Raw genomic sequence first — 17955 nt, forward strand, 5'->3', positions numbered from 1 at the left:
TACTTAGAAAATTTCACAGAATGTGATATATACAGCATTAGGAAAAGAAAATAGTATTTTAAAACCCCACTCTAGAGAATTCTCTTTTCCCCAAAAATGTTGTATAGACAGTTTTCAAAATAAAACACAATGTCAGGTCCATTCTTCATTATTCAGAATAGAAGAATATTACTTTCCTTTTCTTCACATTTTATTTTGGACAACATTTTACAACATTTCATTTAAATTCAGGGCCCATTTAAGTAGAAGGGGAAAATATTAAATAATTATTTATTCCATAGTAATTCTCCTACTATTAAATACCAAAAATAAAGTTAATATAAGTCTCAGGTTGGGTTGTTTTTTCTTTCTATCTAAAACTATTCAGGATTAAAAAGCCAAAAAGACTTATTCATTTTGAAATGTATTTTATAAAACAGGAATATTTCACTGTTCTCCACTTTTTGGCCTTGATCTAAAGTTTTATGAAGTCAGAGACTGACTTCATTGTATTTTCATTGGCCCACAAACAACAAAATAAATTAATACGTGTCAAACATTTCTTTGATAACCAAAGAAATAACGGATTTTCTAATTTAATTGTAAAAGGTGGGTACATGCAAGAAGGGTGGTGTATTTTTTTGTTATAGAATGAATTAATTAGTTTGGCTAAGTGCATGTTAGTTTTTCAGAGATTGCAATACTGAATAATTGTTCTTGGGGTTTTGTCTTATCTGAGATAGACATGTCAACCCATTAAAACTATGTTATTTTTTATGGTAAGATATTTCCAAATCTAGTGTGTATTGCTGAATAATGGTTACAGCAGTCAAAATATGCTTGAACTGTATACCCCAATAGAAAAAAAGTTAATTGACTAAAAAGGAAGACAGTATTATCCATCTAAAGTTATATTAGGTTATGTATGTTTATACATTTGCATTTATATATTTTCCTTGGTTGTTTATATGAATATGTTTGATTACATTTCATTTTTCTGGAGATGTGGTAAGGGGAAAAAGTGATAATGGTATTCCTGGAAAAAATGTCAGAAAAAAAGCTTGTAGAGTTTGTACCTAAATTGGGCTGATTATTTTATTGTCTGTTTTGTAGTGAGATTTTGTGGTTAGGATGATTAGTTAAACAACTTGTCAATTCCCTTGGAAATCCAGCAATGCAGAGAATTTGTAGAGTGAAATTCTGAATTCAGAAAGTATTTTAAGATAAGATATGCATGATCCATGCTGGACAAACTGTAGAATCAAAAATTAATATAATTCTTAATGTATTTGGTAGACAATGAAAAAGAAAATCACAGTAACTGAAGTGCAATTGAAAACAAAAAGTGCTTGAGCAACGTCATAAGTTAAAGCAAAATAATTTTTCATAATGATGCAAAAACTGGAATTACATTCTAATAACTAAAATATTTTACATACTTCTTTTTTTGAAAATAGTTTATTTTATATTTGATAGGATAAATTTCTTGGACTTGGTTTTGAAAAAAATATTCTAAAATTGATAGATAGAAACATAGAGGTAGATAAATACATTAGTTCATGCTGAATGAACAAAAAGTCTCCAGTAAAAAAAATTTGCATGGTAATACATGCATAGAATCAGGATTTCCTCCTTCTTTATAAAACCTTGAACAAGACCTTTAAAAGCTGGGTGATATCATGGTGAAAATTACACTGTACAGATTTCTGGATTTTGCTGTCACATTTTAAAGACAAGATTTCAACAGTGGCACGTCATCTACCTCCAGAAATTAATGTTAACAATAATCTATAAATAATGATGGAACAGGATGGAATGTACTTTTTTTCCTTCATACATTTATTACCTGATATTTGAGTGAGATTTTTCTGTCATATGATTATTAAGTCCACTTGCATTTTAACAATTGAATTGTTCAAATTCTGATAATGTAGTCTTCAATATTAATGGATCATTCTGACAGAAATAGAATTGAAAATGAAGTCTGTCAAGCGTTCATTTGTCACATTTAATTGGAATCTAGGTAATCTGTAGTGTTTGGCTAGGTTAGGTTTTAATCAGGATTTATACTGGATTTTTATGAAGATTTTTCATGGAAACAGCATTTTGGAAATGATCTTGGTTATTAATTTTTACTTCAAATATTTACCATTTAATTTCAGTTGGTGTGAAACAATGCAGTTATAACTAATTGCGTTGGATTTTCTTTCATTTCAGAATTTGAAATAATAATCTTCAGCACAGTACATGAAACCTTCCAATGTTTCCTCCTTTTTTATTTTTTTAAGCCTAGATGACTAAGGAAAACAAGTAATCTTTATAGCTATTGCAAATTTAAAAGGTTCAGCTCACACGCAGAGTATATAAGAAATTCAACTTTCTGTTTGCTGTTCAGAGTTTCTTTACATTTTCTTAGTTGAGAATAAAACACTGCAAAAGTGGAAAAATTGGATAAGGGGGTTGATTTTCTTAGAATATGGTGAACATTGCCCACCAGCCTACAGGACTGTCAGATGTAGATTGAAGTTTTATTCTGCTGATTAGCTGTGGTGTCAGATGTGGGAGAAAAAAAAAAAGAAAGAAAGAAAGAAAAAAATGCTAGCAGATTGACTGTGAAAATTCAGTATGCAAAGATCTTGTTAATTAGTAAAATCTGCAGAACCAAAAGTAACTTCTGAGTTAATTTATCCCCTGCCCTTGGAGCTTTCCTTGCAAAGAAATTCTGCTTGTATGTGCAGCCTTTTCTGATTTTGCTGTTGGAATGGTACTGTCTTATTGTAAATTGCACAATAATTTTCTGAAGAACATTTCCATTACATTCATATTTGTATATCAAGGGCAAATACATTATCATGGTAAATTAGTTTCCTGGTCTTTTGTCATAGCTTTCTAGTTCTGACCATGCCTAATACATCTCAGAAGAAAATTTTGAAAAAAACTCTGAGTCAGAAACTTCCAGAATTACTTCTCCTCCTGACCCCAACAGTTAATAGTCAGCATGTGATTTTCTAAATAATAATAATAATAACAGTACTAAAACCCCACTAATTTGCCACAAGACAAGTTATTGGCCTGAAGAATTTCAACAGTGAAATCCTCTGAAGGCTAACAAAAATGTTTGGGGTTTGGTTTTTTTAAATTCTTATTTAACTATTTAGTGTCTATTCCTTTTCTTTTCATTATGAAGAAGAGCATGGAAGCATTCTATTTTAGTTTTCAAATACTATGGATTGTTATGTTTCCTTATAGTTTACCTTTCCTCTGAATTATAAAGCTTCCTAGGTTATAAATATTCTTCTAGCAAAGGTAGGGATAGCTGAAGATGTATTCTCAAAATCTGAAGAATGGACAAGACATCTTTTTCATACTAGTTTCTGTGTTATTAATTAGAGATATGATCTTTAAATGGAGCTTCCATTGTTCTGTTTCATTTCTCTTCACCTGGTTCTATAAGGTTTCTCTCATGATTCTTGCAGCTCTCAGAAATATTTCATTGTATTCCTTCTCCCTACCCCCTGATTTCTGCATACCTACAGTTTATTTATGCATGTAGCAGCCTAATCAGTTTTATTTTTTTTTTGTTTAATTTAGCTAGAGGACCTACAGTGGTGAAACTGCAGCACTGCAGGTTATGGCTTGTATGATCTTCCCTCGAGATTTGTTTCCATGCAGTCCTAATTAAACTGTGTGCCACACCTGAGATCCCTGCCTTAAAGCTAGCTCAGGTACTTCTACATGAACATGATCTGCAGCACAGAATGCTGGGTTAGCCCATGTTTCAATATCAAATAGGGCTGGAGAGGAGCAGTTGTCTCTGTGAAAGAAGGAAAATAAAGGAATGGTTCACAGATTCCATTTTTGCAGGGGGAAATGGAGTAAAGAAAGATTAAGTGACATGTCTGAAGTCACAGATAAAGTAAGGAGAAGAGCTTAAAAAGGAGCTCAGAATTTTTGTGATTCAGTTACTTGACTCCCACAAAGAAATCAGTAGATAAATTACTCTCTGACTGACACATGAAATAAAAGCCAGGGAAGAGAAGTGCATTACCTTGGTTCACATAGTCTGATAATATGCTCTATTTTCAATTACAATTTCAGATTTAGACTGCAAGAGTCAAAGTTCCACCATCAGTACAAAGAAGGGGTTCATAACGTACAGAAGGATGAAAATGTGAAGTAAATTTTGACAATTAATATGTATAACTAATTTCATCTATAAGAGCATTCTCTCACTTTTGCTTGTGAAATAGATTCTTAATCTGTTTTCTGGACCAAAGTGTGAGGAAAATAATACATTAATTTAGAGAACTCATGTTTACAGAATCCATTTTTCCTTTACCTTTTTGTTCTGCAAATAACACAGCTTAATGTTCTTGAAAACTTAACTGTCCTTATTGTATAATGGCAAACAGACACTCATTGACTTATTTCAGAGAATGACTGCATTTTTGCAGTTCCCATTATTTTCAAATGTTCTTTCCTCTTGAATTCAGGTCCTAAAATTGCATGAGAATAATTTTGTTTTAAAACTGTGTCCTGAAAGAGTTGATGTAAGTAGTCCATCTGAGAGGCAGGAAAGGTTTTCAATGTAATGATTACACAGTAACAGTTCCTTTTTTGTTTGGTTCGTTTCTTTTTATTCTGTCATGGCTGCTGTCTCTACTTGTTCTTAAATATCACTCTGCATGCATGAACCCAAAATACAAGAAAGTGCTGCAAAATTATTATATAATACAAATACATAAGAATTCTTACCCTTGTTTCTGATGAATCTTAACCTATAATTAGGCATATGATGAATTTTGGATTCTGTAACACTAGCAACATACATGGGTAATGTTTTGGAACATATACATATTCAGTGATGAATGATATCTTGAACCAGTTTTTTTTGAGAATACAGCATTCTGATAAGATCTGTGAAAAGATATTTTATAAGAGGAAAAAAAAAGCCTGGCTTGTAAGACAGAAGACAAACTGTGCTGGAATCTCTGATACAGTAGTGCAGTCTTATGTAAGGCAAGGAACCTGTCTGGGAAGAATATTGACTGCTTTTCTCCTTGATTTTTTACCATTTCTCATCTTTTACTGTGTTCCTTTAGGTCACCTTACCCTGTATGTCTGCGAATTTTTTCAACAGAGCAACAAGGTTGATAATCTATATGCACAATAATACTTTACTTTCAAAACTATATCGTGCCTGTACTTTAGGTACTTGTATTTTGAAGTGTTATGCATATATACTTCTAATAGAAATGAGGGAAATATACTTTTTGTCAAATTCCTGATGCTGGTATATATTTTTATATATTAGCTATTCTATGTTTACATTGTACTTCAAATCCACTGTGCAAAGTAAAGCCCCAAATATAATGAGAAATAGCTCTGATTGAAGACAACAAATAGCATTTTTTTATACCTTGTCTATTTTCCTTGAGTGTCCAAACAAATATCAGCTACTTCTCCTTTCTGTTCATGAAGAGCACCTGAGTTTGCTGTGAATGTTTTCTGCTTGATCAGGATTTTAACTGCTCAGAGAACATATGCTTGGATCTGCTGGAATCAAAGAAAGAATGCATATTTCTGTATTGGAAATTCACCCCCACACATTGGTAGCAAAACAAATTATTCAGCACTATTCTGATTTTCTGAATAGTATTGTATGTCTCTTCCTATTCTCTCTTGCTTTCCCATTGTATTTGTTCTAGCTACTTTTGTGCTGCACAGTGAATAGCATATGCCTCTTTTCTGAAAAATCATCTTGTAGGATTTCTTCCTCCACTCCCGATTTCAGCATCCTGCTCTTAAAAAGAAAATACACACAGTAATAACTGTTCACACCACTTTTAAAAATAGCCTATTGATATCAGCTAACTTGAAATGCCATGTACTAAAACTTTGATTTCTTTTACTACCCTTTAAAAAAGGAACTCCATGTTTACATTCCATCAGTTTTTAACCAATAATTTATGGGGAGGAAGACTTTGGATTTTTAAAAAACGCACCTGCAGTTATATCAGTTAGGATGCAGCAGGGAGGGAAGGGTTTGTGTTTGCCTGTGGGTGTGCACACTTGTACACATCTGAGTGAGTCAGTTCTCACTGCAAATACTCATGAGATCTAGACAGTTGCAGTTATATAACCTGCCTCATCTATGAATTTCAAATCAATTCACTGAGGTGGATATGAACATACTAAACTGACAAGTGGAGAACTAAATGATCAGAAAGTAAAGCAGTATGCCCACTGTCATGCTGTGAATTGATCCAGACATTGTGCACCCCTCAAAAAGTAATAATTTGAACATGAACTTCCAGTCTGATGAAGGTTTTGCAACTGACTTAGTGAAGTTAGGCTTTTGTCCAAGTCTTCCGTGCCAGCTGCCAGCTCAGGCAGCCTCCCACTGATGCAGATTGCAGAACTCCCTTTGATACTGTCGCAGTCCTCAATGTAGATGGAAGGCAAAATGCATTCCAAAATTTAGACTCAAGGAAGAACAGACATCTGGTTTATGAATGGAATATTTAGCAACCTTTGCATCCAAGGCAGGCTCTTTCCTGAAAAAAATCTAATGCAAAGATTCAACGGAAGTTTATTTTTCCTCTGTTCCAATGAGTCCTTTCAACATACTGTGTTTCCCAGTTGGCTTTATTTAATCATAGATTCTTTCATTTTCTGGACAACATTAGATCTTTCTACCCCTTCAAATCTTCAAGTATAATAAAGATCCAAAGCATAGGGGTATTTAATCTTAATTTCAGTGAAAAATACTTTTTCCTTTATTTGTGGGAGATCTAGGTAATGTATAGGGTCAGACCAAAGATCATCTGGTGGCCAAAATAAGGTGCTCAGGAAAAATTATAGCAGGACAAATAAACTGATTTATTTTCCAAGTAGTCTTCTATACATCAACAGTTGGGAATTCTGATTCCCTGAGCCACATAATGTGCATTTAGTAATCTTTATGGATTTACATATTCATATTTGTCCAGTTTCCATTGCATGCAACTATTAATATCTCTTTTTCCCAGTTAGGGTTTTGAAGGTGATTGTGTGTGCCATTTTCCTTGGATTGGACAGAGGGAAAATAAACTTCCTAGACTGTAAAGAAACAGTACATAAGAATTTTTTAAGGAGCATATGTTTATTTGTAGCCATACTAAAATTTGCTGTTGTATAAGAAGTCCTGTATTCAGTTATTATTTCAAAAGGTTTAAACCCTAAAACTTAAAGGGAAGTGTATCTCTTATGAATTTTAGCAAATATAAATGTAAGTTTAGTATGCCAAAATCTACACAAAGGTATTTAAAGGAATTAGAATCTTCCATATGATGTGTCATCTGTAGTTCTGAAAATTCTGTTGTATATTTATATTTATAATTTATAACTGATTTTCAGAGAAATGGAACAATTTCTATGATGACAAGAGGATTTAAGTGCAAGCATAATGTGAATTCAGACATTTAAGTATTTCTGAATATTACTATGGTATTGCCTATATTGCCTTTTTTGCCTCAACAGCAACACAGCATTCAGTGTGAATGCCAACTCAAATGTCTTGAATAAGTAAAAAAAATCATGGCATATGCTAGAACAAGGCATACATTGGAATTTTTAAGAAATTGCTCAATTTATTAGTACAGTAATTTAGTATGGAAAGCTTGACTTTTTTGGGGTAAGGAGCAACAATAACAACAAAACCTCCACTATCAAAAAACCAGAGGTTTTGTGCTCCAACAAAATTATTGTGCACAGATTTATTTCTTACATAACAAATGCAAAAGTCAGCATTTATTATGTAAGAAAATGTATGTTAGTAATCAGTATTTTATAAGATGCTTTTTTGTTGTTTTTTTTTTCTGCAGACTAGATTAATATATTCTATTAATATTAATTGCAATTCTTTTATTGTAGATAAATTTCCATTCATTTTAAAGAAGCTGTCCATTCTTATGCATCTTTTAAGAAAGGACAAAGCATCTCTCACTAAATAAATAAAAAAAAGATTGTTTTGATGGATTATTTAAATCTGTACTTTTTTTCTAACATGTGGACATAAAAGTAAACTTCTTTTTGGATAATAGAAAAAATTAAAATGTAAAGGCAGTGAAGGAAGAACACTATTGATAATTTATATTGATTATTGTGTACTTTCTTGCTATCAAGTTGCTTCCCCAACTTGCTTGCTTTAACCTGTTTATTAGCTATATCTAAGAAACAAATCAGCCCTGAAGATCCCTGCTGGGACACTTGTTCTTTTCCTAAGCAATCTGCATTATTTCATCACAAAGGGAAGAAAAATCAAAGTGCATCATATCTAAAATTGCATACAAACAAGACTCTCTTCCACCAAAGTGTTAGTTTTCTCCCAGTATGGTTTTATGGCAGATTTATTTTCTTGATCCAAGGATTTTTCTGTCTTTTTCTGAAATTGCGATAGTGCTATAAAGAGCAGTGCTGTCTATAGAGAGGGTTCTGGGAAAAGGTTTTTCAAACTAAATCTCATTAATTCAAAATGTGTGTGATATTTGTGCCCTGCTGTCCTACTGTCTTTAAAGTATTTCAGGTGCACAGCCAGTGGTTTTCTTATCTAATTGTCCTGCTCAAATTAATTCACATTTTCTTTTAAGAGGAGAATCTGTCCTTTTTTGGGGCAGGGCGATGATTTTCACATCATCATGAGATATTAAAGTAACACTATCAGTGGAATATGACATTGCAAATTTTCATTATGAAAAGAAAGCAAAGAGAGTTGTAATTTTACCTTTTCCTCTTGTTAGTCAATAACAGGAACTTCTCTGAGTGGAGAATAGAAACCTATTATTTTTTAAACAAAAGTATTTGAGAGATAAACTTATCTATGCCTGGTATGTTATTTTATTAATATCTCTCAATGTTTTATTCTATTAACAGTGGCCATCATTCCCTGCTATTGAATATAAAAATTTATGCCAACATTCTTTTCATATTCTGATATGTATTGCAATAATATGGGAATTATTTTAATATATCAGTAGAATTGACAGCTCTGGATATGTGCTTGTTCTAGCTATCTCCTACAGAGACATTATTCAAGTGTGTGAGAGAGTAATAAAATAGCTAACTTTGTTTTCTAGGTTTTGGTGGTTTCTAGGGCTAAGGGGGTTACATGGACAACAAGAGGAGCAACCATGAGCAACATTATCATGTATGCTGATTTTTAAAATATAAGAAATCTAAGTATTTTAGTTGTGTTTGAAGATGTCTCATTCAATTACCCAAAACATGATTAATATATTGTATTTATGCAGTTTCATTATTCAGTTAAATTATTTTTGGTTAAAAGGTAGTTAAAATGAGATCTGCTTAGTTATATGTACAGGAAATTTTTATTCTTATTGAAAGCTTGTAACTTATTGTAGCTTCATCATCATCTTTCAGCATGATGAAAGCAATTTTGTGACGACATATAAAGCCTGTAAGAAAAAATGTAAGCACTCCTGGAGAACTAAAAAAATGGTGACTGCTCTATTTGACAATATGCAAGGAACCTGCACAGTACGAGTCAAGAGTCATGGAATCTGCCTGGATGACTCACATCCTTCCTGCAGCCCTCTTTCCAACGTGGTGCTGCACAGGAGTGCAGAGAAGAGGCAGAGGAGAGAAGCAGCATGGGCTTTGGTTCTGCTCTTAGCATGCTCCAGATAGCCCTCTCATATTCCAGCAATTAAGATTGGCCTGAGAAAATCTGTAAGAAAAACAGGATTTAATAATTTTGACACTATATTATCTTTTTCTTTTCTTGGAAGAAATTCTAAAATGATATATTCTGCCATAGTTCTCTACTTGGATGACACCAAGCATAAAGGGTAAAGGGTGATAGGAAAAAACGAAGTTGCACCAAAATTTCTTTAGGTCTTTTTATTTAATATGAGGAGCTCAACAGCAGCATGCAAGGGGCAACAATAGAATTGACTTTTCCCACTCATTGTTTCCTCCTACACTAGAAATGGTCATACCTGCAGAATTAAACTTTGGGAAATAACAGTGGCATAAGAAGCTGGCTCACAGAGAATGGTGAAATAAAATAGTTGTGAGAGTCAAAGAGAGAGTCAAATACATCCTAGATTTTATAAGTGACAGTACAGAGGACAGGCTCCATACTGCCACAGTGCACTGTTTCTAACAAGGGATGTTGCTTAGAGGCATAGCTCACTTGCCAAGAGCATAGATATGGAAACTTGAGACACAGTCAGATCTAATCTCACAAATAGTAATGGGAAAATGCAGAAAAACCCAAGATGCCCCCGAAGGTTTAGATAAGTGAATATTTTTCTTTTGCTTTTCTCTTCAAAAGGAAACAATTGCCTTTAGCTTTGAGCAGGTAGAGTCCCACATGCTGTTGTTCATGCTATGAATTTTAAGGGGAAAAACTTTCCCAAAACATAAAGAAAAGATTTATCCTGAAGTTTCTTGATAAATGTTATCAAGCATGTTATGTTAATTGAGGAACTTAGGAAACTTCTAAAACTAAATATTCTCTCTACCACCTCTCCTCTGCCTAGTACTGTTGTGTTTTCTGCCACATGTAACAGACATTTAGAAGCTTCTTTTTCAGAAAGGCCTAAGCAAACAAACTGTACTGACAAGACAAATTTGTTTATTACTGCGAAGATAAATAGTAAAAGAATTGAATCAATTCAGTTCAGTAGCGATAGAAAGTCATTGCTCTCAGGTGACAGTTAACCGGCTTGTACACAGTGAGTTAGCACCTGGGGAGTATTGCCTGCTGGAGAGATGCCCGTGCCCCCAGAAGCATTAACCAGCATCCTGCTGAGACTGTCAGCTCAGGAAAGAGGAGAGCAGACAACAGCTCAGGTAAAGGATCCGCCACAAGCTCCATTAGTCTTTGAATAGCAATGGCTGCCAAGCGTTACTTTTGGTCTGATTTTGTATCGCGGACAATGTTCTGTCTGCTCACAACCCGGCGCTTCCTATCAGCATTAGGTCTATGTGGAAAGAGGAAATCTGCATAGGGCTGAACTTCAGCAGTGGATTGAGATAGTTTCACACATAATTGTAGTGAAGGACACTGGTCATGGCCTAAGCTTCAAAGCAGAATTCATTCCTATACTTCTTAGCAATTATATTAATCTAATTTTAAATGTTCTTACATGAGCAAGTTCAGATCACCTCAATGTAAAGAGGTGTTTTAGTAATACTAAAATGTGAAATTCTTACTGTTGTATCCTGGAAAGTAATTGTACTTTTCAGTATTGGAACTCAGGAGTGCTTGTGCTCTATTAGCTGAAAATAATATTAATTATTCTTCATCAATAAAAGGTGGAAAACAGAGTTGAACAAAAAAAAATTTTTTTCTACTCTCTAGATTTTCAAGCAGTTCTGATGTCCTGCCAAAACAAATGGATTTTTTTAAATTTTACCATATTGATTCACTATTTTCTCTCACAAATATTTCTTGAAACTCTCTCATTAAGCGAATTTCCCAATTCCTTGATTAGCTCTTCAAAAAATAACCCCATAATTTCCAACTGTAGAAATCCACATATATATTCACATAAGTGTACACAACGCAATTTCCAAACAGGTCTTGAAAGAGCAATTGAACATGAAGAAATTCCATTTAAAGTGCGTTTTAAAATGTTAGGGTTTTTCCTGTGTTCACAGACAAAGCCTTGGAGAGCTGAATCTCCATGTTATGCCTCATAATTTAGTGTCAAAATCTTGAAATGTCTTGAGCACTGAGAGGACATGGTGCATTGTGGGACTTTCTTGCATAGACTTTTTTAGTCGTAATTGCAAAGGAATTATCAATTTGCAACAAATAAATAATAAACTAATTTAGACAGTGGAAACTGGAGTTATTCTTGCCTTTCCATATCTGACACAGGAATAAAATTTCTTTAGCATGATGCTACAATGGCCGCTTCTTTTTGCAGAGGAACTACACTCCACAAAAGGGATAAAATATTTGAGCATACAGTATTTCTGAGATACTGCTATAACAAAATAGATTAAAACTTCATTCACATTACTATAACTGTGTAAAGAAGGGATTTACAACCATTATAAAAAGCTACATATATTTCCATCCTTAAGGCCCTATATTTTGCAAATGCTTTTCACTTAACTGGCATTTTATACTGAGATATCATGAAAACACTGCAAGTAGTATCTGTTGAACCAGACAAACCATTATTTGTGAGTTTCAAATGACAAGATTGTAACTAATGCTATCAGCAGGGATGTAGAATTGTAGCAAATATCTAAACCTGTGATATTTTATGCTTATTGGATTACAGACACTTTGGATCAAACACTGAATGCTTCAAAACATTGTCTAAATTCTAAAAATCTCAAGATGCTCACATATATAATAGAATATTACTGTAAGAATTTATTTGAAGTCCCCTTAAGAAAAACAGACACTAGATTGACCTGAAAGCAAAATATAAACTTATAAAAATTTTTTATAGTTTTTATTTAACTTCATATATTTTCATATCTCTGTTCCCTATTTCTGTGCTTCATTCATAGCCCCTGAGAGCTGGATCTTTGTGCATAACTTTTTCATAACTTCCATAGATGTGACCTTTAGAAAAATACTAAAATTGGGCAAGCTGGCCCTTCTGTGTGCAACAAGACATTCCCCTGGGAAACAGAGAAGAAAAATATGTAGAAAGTTGAAATTATTAATAAAGATAATTATGATTATATTATTTTACTATAAAATAATGTTGCATATCCACTAAAAAAGACTCCTTGTATTTTGTAGTTCAGTCTTATTTATAATATACAGTTACGAAATAATGTGATATTTTCCCTTTTAGCATTATATTAAATGCTGCTGACCTTAGTGAGAGTTGTGTTGTTTTGTGACATGGAACATCTGCCAAAATATACAAATTTATGTGCCTTTAAAGCCTCTGATTCCTAAGATACTTATAAAATTATTTTCAAGTAAAGCACATAGAGAACTATGTATTTATATTGTCCTCAATTTTCTAGTAGGTAAGAGCTTTCCTAAAAGTTTTAGTGTATTTCTTACTCTCTGAAATCTAAACTTGAACAGCTTTTGAAATCTTTGCATTTACTACTATAGCTAACTAGAGAGTACTATTTTTATCACTTTAGCAGATCTGTCTTGCAAAGACCCTTCCTTGGGTGAATGAGAAAATAAAACCAGAAATTATTCTAAAATATTAGGTTGAAATGATAGGTTTAAAAATAGAAAAAAGTTGGGCAACTATTTATAAGTAAATAAAACGGCACCTATGTTCAAATATCAGTGACTGATCAGCAATTCAGGCAGCCAAATAGAAATCTTTGCAGGGGAAGCAGTTGCATTGTGCTGCATCAGCAAGAAATAAGCTGTTTCCACTCTTGAGTCCAGCTTAAGAATTCATTTCACAGCACGATTGGGAATAGATGTTGGCAGCTGGAGAGTCTGGGCTCTGCTTTCAGCTCTGCCACAACCACTATGAAAAAAATGAAAAAAAAAAACTTTATGAAACATGCAAAATGCATTTCATAAAATGAATAGGAAGTTCTTTGTAAAGATCAGTGAGCTTCCTAAAGGGGAAGCTGCTGATAATTGCTAAATTTCAAATTACTTCCAAGTTTTAGTTTGATTAAGTTCAACCTTTACACCAACTATTCTCATCTTCTGAAAAATCTCTCTATATTCACGGTGATTAGCAAGCACATAATTTGTCAACAAAGGGAGAAAAATATTAAAAGTGAAGAAAAAGGAGCTATAGAGGTTTGATATGAACCACTACATTCATTTTACTAAATAAATATTTTTCCTCAGAGTTGAGAGAAGTGTATTAAATAAGCTAAAATTCTCATTGATATCATGTTGATTTAAAAAAGCAATTGGCAATGCTTAATTCCAACAGAATTGTCCTGACCCTTCCCTAGCCTTGCTGGTCTTTCTGGCTCCCACCAAGTTATTTGTTGTTAACAAGTACATCTAGCATCTGGAGCAGGAGGGAAGAAGTTTGCAAAGCTTCCTCTGCTCCAGCAACATGTCTGAAAGTCCTTTCCTTTCTTGACTGAGGTTTTCAATAGAGTAGTCCCCAGAATTTGGAGAAATGTTTGTAATTTAGGTGCTTGGGTGAAAAGAACCTGTTGAGCCATAACTTGCCTGCAGTAGGAGTACTATTGCTAGCAACATAGTGAAGGTTATTTTGCTGAATGTTGTAATATGCTTAAGGCTTAAGGAATAATTGCCCTTTTCTTACACATGAATAAACAGCTAAAATTGTAATTAAGACAATATTAAACCATCCCTCTAGATATTAAAAAATATTTTTTAAGCTTTCTGATGAAGTGGTGGGCTATGCATTGATAATGTTGGAGTTCAAAGCAAAAAGCAGTGCCTTTAGTGATGATGTGCATTAGGGAAGATGCCTCTTTGTGCTTCAGAAAAGCAGACTTAGCTTTCAGTTTGGGTTTTTAATAAGTTCAAAGATACTATGCCTTCTGCACACCTTCCAGGAATATATTAGCCAACATAGCTGTACCACTTAAATTTGTGTATTTGTCATAAGAAATAAAAAACCTGTAGCAGATGATTATGTGACAACAGTATATAACCACTAATGTGAGAATGACTTCAACAAAAGTAACATTCCAACGTTGATCATAATAAATGAGATTCTTAAGCTGGAGAGAATGAAAAGGACATCTTGTATTCATGCTAGAATTATACTTCCTATAAATCTAGCATTTAATTTTTTTTTTACACTTTTTCAAAGGTTTAGTTCAGCTATCCAAGAATAATGGTAATTTAAAGTAGAAAAAAATGCAATAAATATTTCCTTAATGCAGTTTTAAAAAACTAAATGGACTTAAATTATTTTGCACGTAAATACTTTCATGTACACTGCAAGGTTTTTCTATTCCATCTTTCTCCAAAATCAGAATAAATCTGTTTTCCTTGACTGATAGATAGTGCTCTATTTCCAGAAGATCATACACACTTCTATCCCAGTGTGTCTTTACCATAAACCTATCATTGTATAATTATTTATGGAAGTGCTTATCACAGCCCTGGTGACAGAATGACAACTGTCTTCATGAAGATGAAATCTCACTAACTTTTCCACATTTTTGTATATATAAAATGCTACTTTACAAGATTTTCTTATGCCTAAGGTGTTGGATTTTAATCTTTCTGCAGAGGTAGGCTAAAAACAAAAACTAAAAACGAACCAACCAAACAAACCCCAAACAAACAAAAAACAAAACAGGAAACAATAACAAAAACTTCTTTACAAACAACCTGAACTAATAGAAGATATTGTCATCCTAAAGTTTTGGGGTATTTCTTTTGGGTTTTTGTGCAGGAAGGGGGAGTTTGAGGGGCATGGTGGGTTTTGGGGGCAGTGGAGTAGGATTTTTGATTTTTGAAGAAAGAATTACAGAAATTTTGTTTTAGTCAAAGATGACTGGAATAGTTCTATTCTCCAGAATTGAACTCTCTGTATGAAAAAAATTATTCCTCCTTCATATTTCAGGCAATAATAGCATAGAGCATACTTTTTCTTTAATAGCTTGCTTGAATATGCATACTTTTGAGGACTTAAGACTTTTCAATTTTTTCTTTTTTTTTTTTTCCCCTCATAGGGTTTTCTAATAACATGGATTACTCTTCTGAGAGATGGCATACTCATTGGACTTTACATTGTATAATTGCTTTTAATTATTTTTTCTTTGTTTAATGATATATTAAAAAATGAATGGTAAATCCCATTATTTGTAATACATCTTTCTTCTCTGGAAACCACTGTTTTGGTTTTTTTTTTTCCCTCAATTTCTAGTTACACCTGGTAGATTTGTAGCTTTTTTTTTCCTTGTTCTATAAAGTTTTTTGTAGTCAATTGTTGATTATGCTAATAGTGAAGGAAATGATTTGGCTTTGAGTGTAATAAATAGCAAAATGGTTTGGTCTCTTGTGAGTGTTACCCTCACCTCAGGATGATAATAAATCATGGAGCTTATTAGCCTTGCAGGGGTACAGAAATAAAACAGCAGGATATGCTACAGGAGAAATATTTATATCACTGCATGGTGGTTTCCTGACTCATAGTAAAATGCCATGCAAAACACTAATATCAAATCAAGGCATATATAAAAAATAATTCATAAGGTTTTTTTTGCCTATTTGTTTGGAGAACTGAAAATTAAAACCTCAGAGCAAAACTAACATAGAGATAATAGCTTTTCCTTTCACCTTGTCCTAACTAAATCTATGATGCAAAGATACAATTTACATGAGATCTATTTGATCGCCTGACTCTTTTCTCTGTTGGATCATGCCCTAATGTCTATTTTTAGGAGAAAAAGAGGCTGAGAGGTTTCTCTCTGCAGCTTCCTGTGGAGGGGAGGTGGAAAAGGGGATGTTGAGCTCATCTCGCTGGGATCAGTGACAGGGATGCATGAAAGTGTTTCAAAGCTGTGCCAGGGCAGGACATTACGAAGCATTTCTTTTCTGCGTGTGTAGTCAAACACTGGGTGGATCAGGCTTCCTAGAGAGGTGATCAATGCCCAGGCCTGTAAGTGTTAAAGAGGTGTTTGGACAGTGCCCTTAGCAAAATGTTTTAATTTTTAGTTAAACTAGATGATAATTGTAGGTCTGTCCCTTCCTACTACAACTATTCTATTTTAATTACAAAACGTGTAATGTAACACAATTGACTGTTGTGTGAAAGGGGAAAAAGAAGGAAAAAAGAAGAAAGAAAACCAGATCTAAACTCTAAATTGACATTCTGGGCTTTTCTTTTATATTGATAGTATGTTTCCAGATCTCTTTGTTAAGGATGTCTGGTTCAGAATACATTTCTAAAGCTCAGATCTTTTAAAATAAGTCATGCAACAATGAAATTTACTCTAATGTGACTACTGTTTATTTTCAATATAATACATGTTTAAAATCATGTTGAAATAAGAACATTCTCAAAAATTAGGAAACATTCATCTTTTGCTGTATAGCTTTACAGAAGGAAACTACAACCAAAAACAAAAGTACTTTAGATGCAAATACTCTTTTAAAAAATATTATATTTGAGATTTATTTTTTCATAAAATAGATGCTGTAAGGACTGGAAGAGGTCTCCCACTCAGCAGTCCCATTCTGTCATAAACTCTGTTGTATATTTCACATTGTAAATTTGTTGAGTTCCAATTTAAAGCCATTTCCATAAAAGGAACACCAGTTTCTACAGCTCTCTTGTAAGATAGACAAGAGCTACAAGTTTGCAGATGAAAAATATCAGTAAGTTCACCCCTTTTTTCTTCATGTCTTTAGTTTTTTTTTCCATCCCAGAGCAATGAGATAATCCAAATTCCTAAGTAAAAAATGTTTTGTTGTTCAAGCCTTCCTGGATCAGCAAACACCAAACCAATGATCTTTCCCCCGCATCTATGACATGTGAGATCAAGCCATCCTTTTTTCTCCCACTGTGTTTTTCTTTTGACAGCTAATATCAAAATTCAGTCTTGGAAAATGGTTCAGAAGATTGCAGATGAAGAGTTATGGGTGCAGTTTTTTAGCTGAGTTGTTAACATGGATGAGTCCATGTGTAACATGTAAACGTAGGTTCATGCATTTAGATATATATTCATAGAGAATGTAGATAGTAGAAAAAGTTTTCATATTAAGTAAATTAACAAATTAGAAATGTATTTTTTGCAATATGAACTGTTAGACAACAGCAACCACCAGCTTGTAGCTGAGATTACTACTTGCATAAGTGAATAATCCTACTTTGGTCTAGAAACGGTTGAAGGAAAGCGGTAGTGTTGTGGTTGCCAGTTCCTAAAATCAAGCAATTTAAGAGGATTATTAGCAGAACTAAGCAGGTTTACTAACTCAGAAAAGCACGTGACTTTACTGAAAGGTAATAATTGCACCTGGCTTCTGCCCATGAAAGATTTTGGGTTGGGTTGTTTACCCAGTTGTAAACATTC

At 33.4% G+C, this 17955-nt stretch overlaps 1 protein-coding gene across 1 annotated transcript in view; it reads left to right on the forward strand.

The window, feature by feature from the left end:
* Nucleotides 1–17955, forward strand: part of PCDH7 (protocadherin 7) — a 260537-nt gene that overhangs the window by 121983 nt on the left and 120599 nt on the right. The window lies entirely within an intron of this gene.

This window comes from Ammospiza caudacuta, chromosome 4, assembly GCF_027887145.1.
Source record: "Ammospiza caudacuta isolate bAmmCau1 chromosome 4, bAmmCau1.pri, whole genome shotgun sequence".
NCBI lineage: Eukaryota > Metazoa > Chordata > Aves > Passeriformes > Passerellidae > Ammospiza > Ammospiza caudacuta.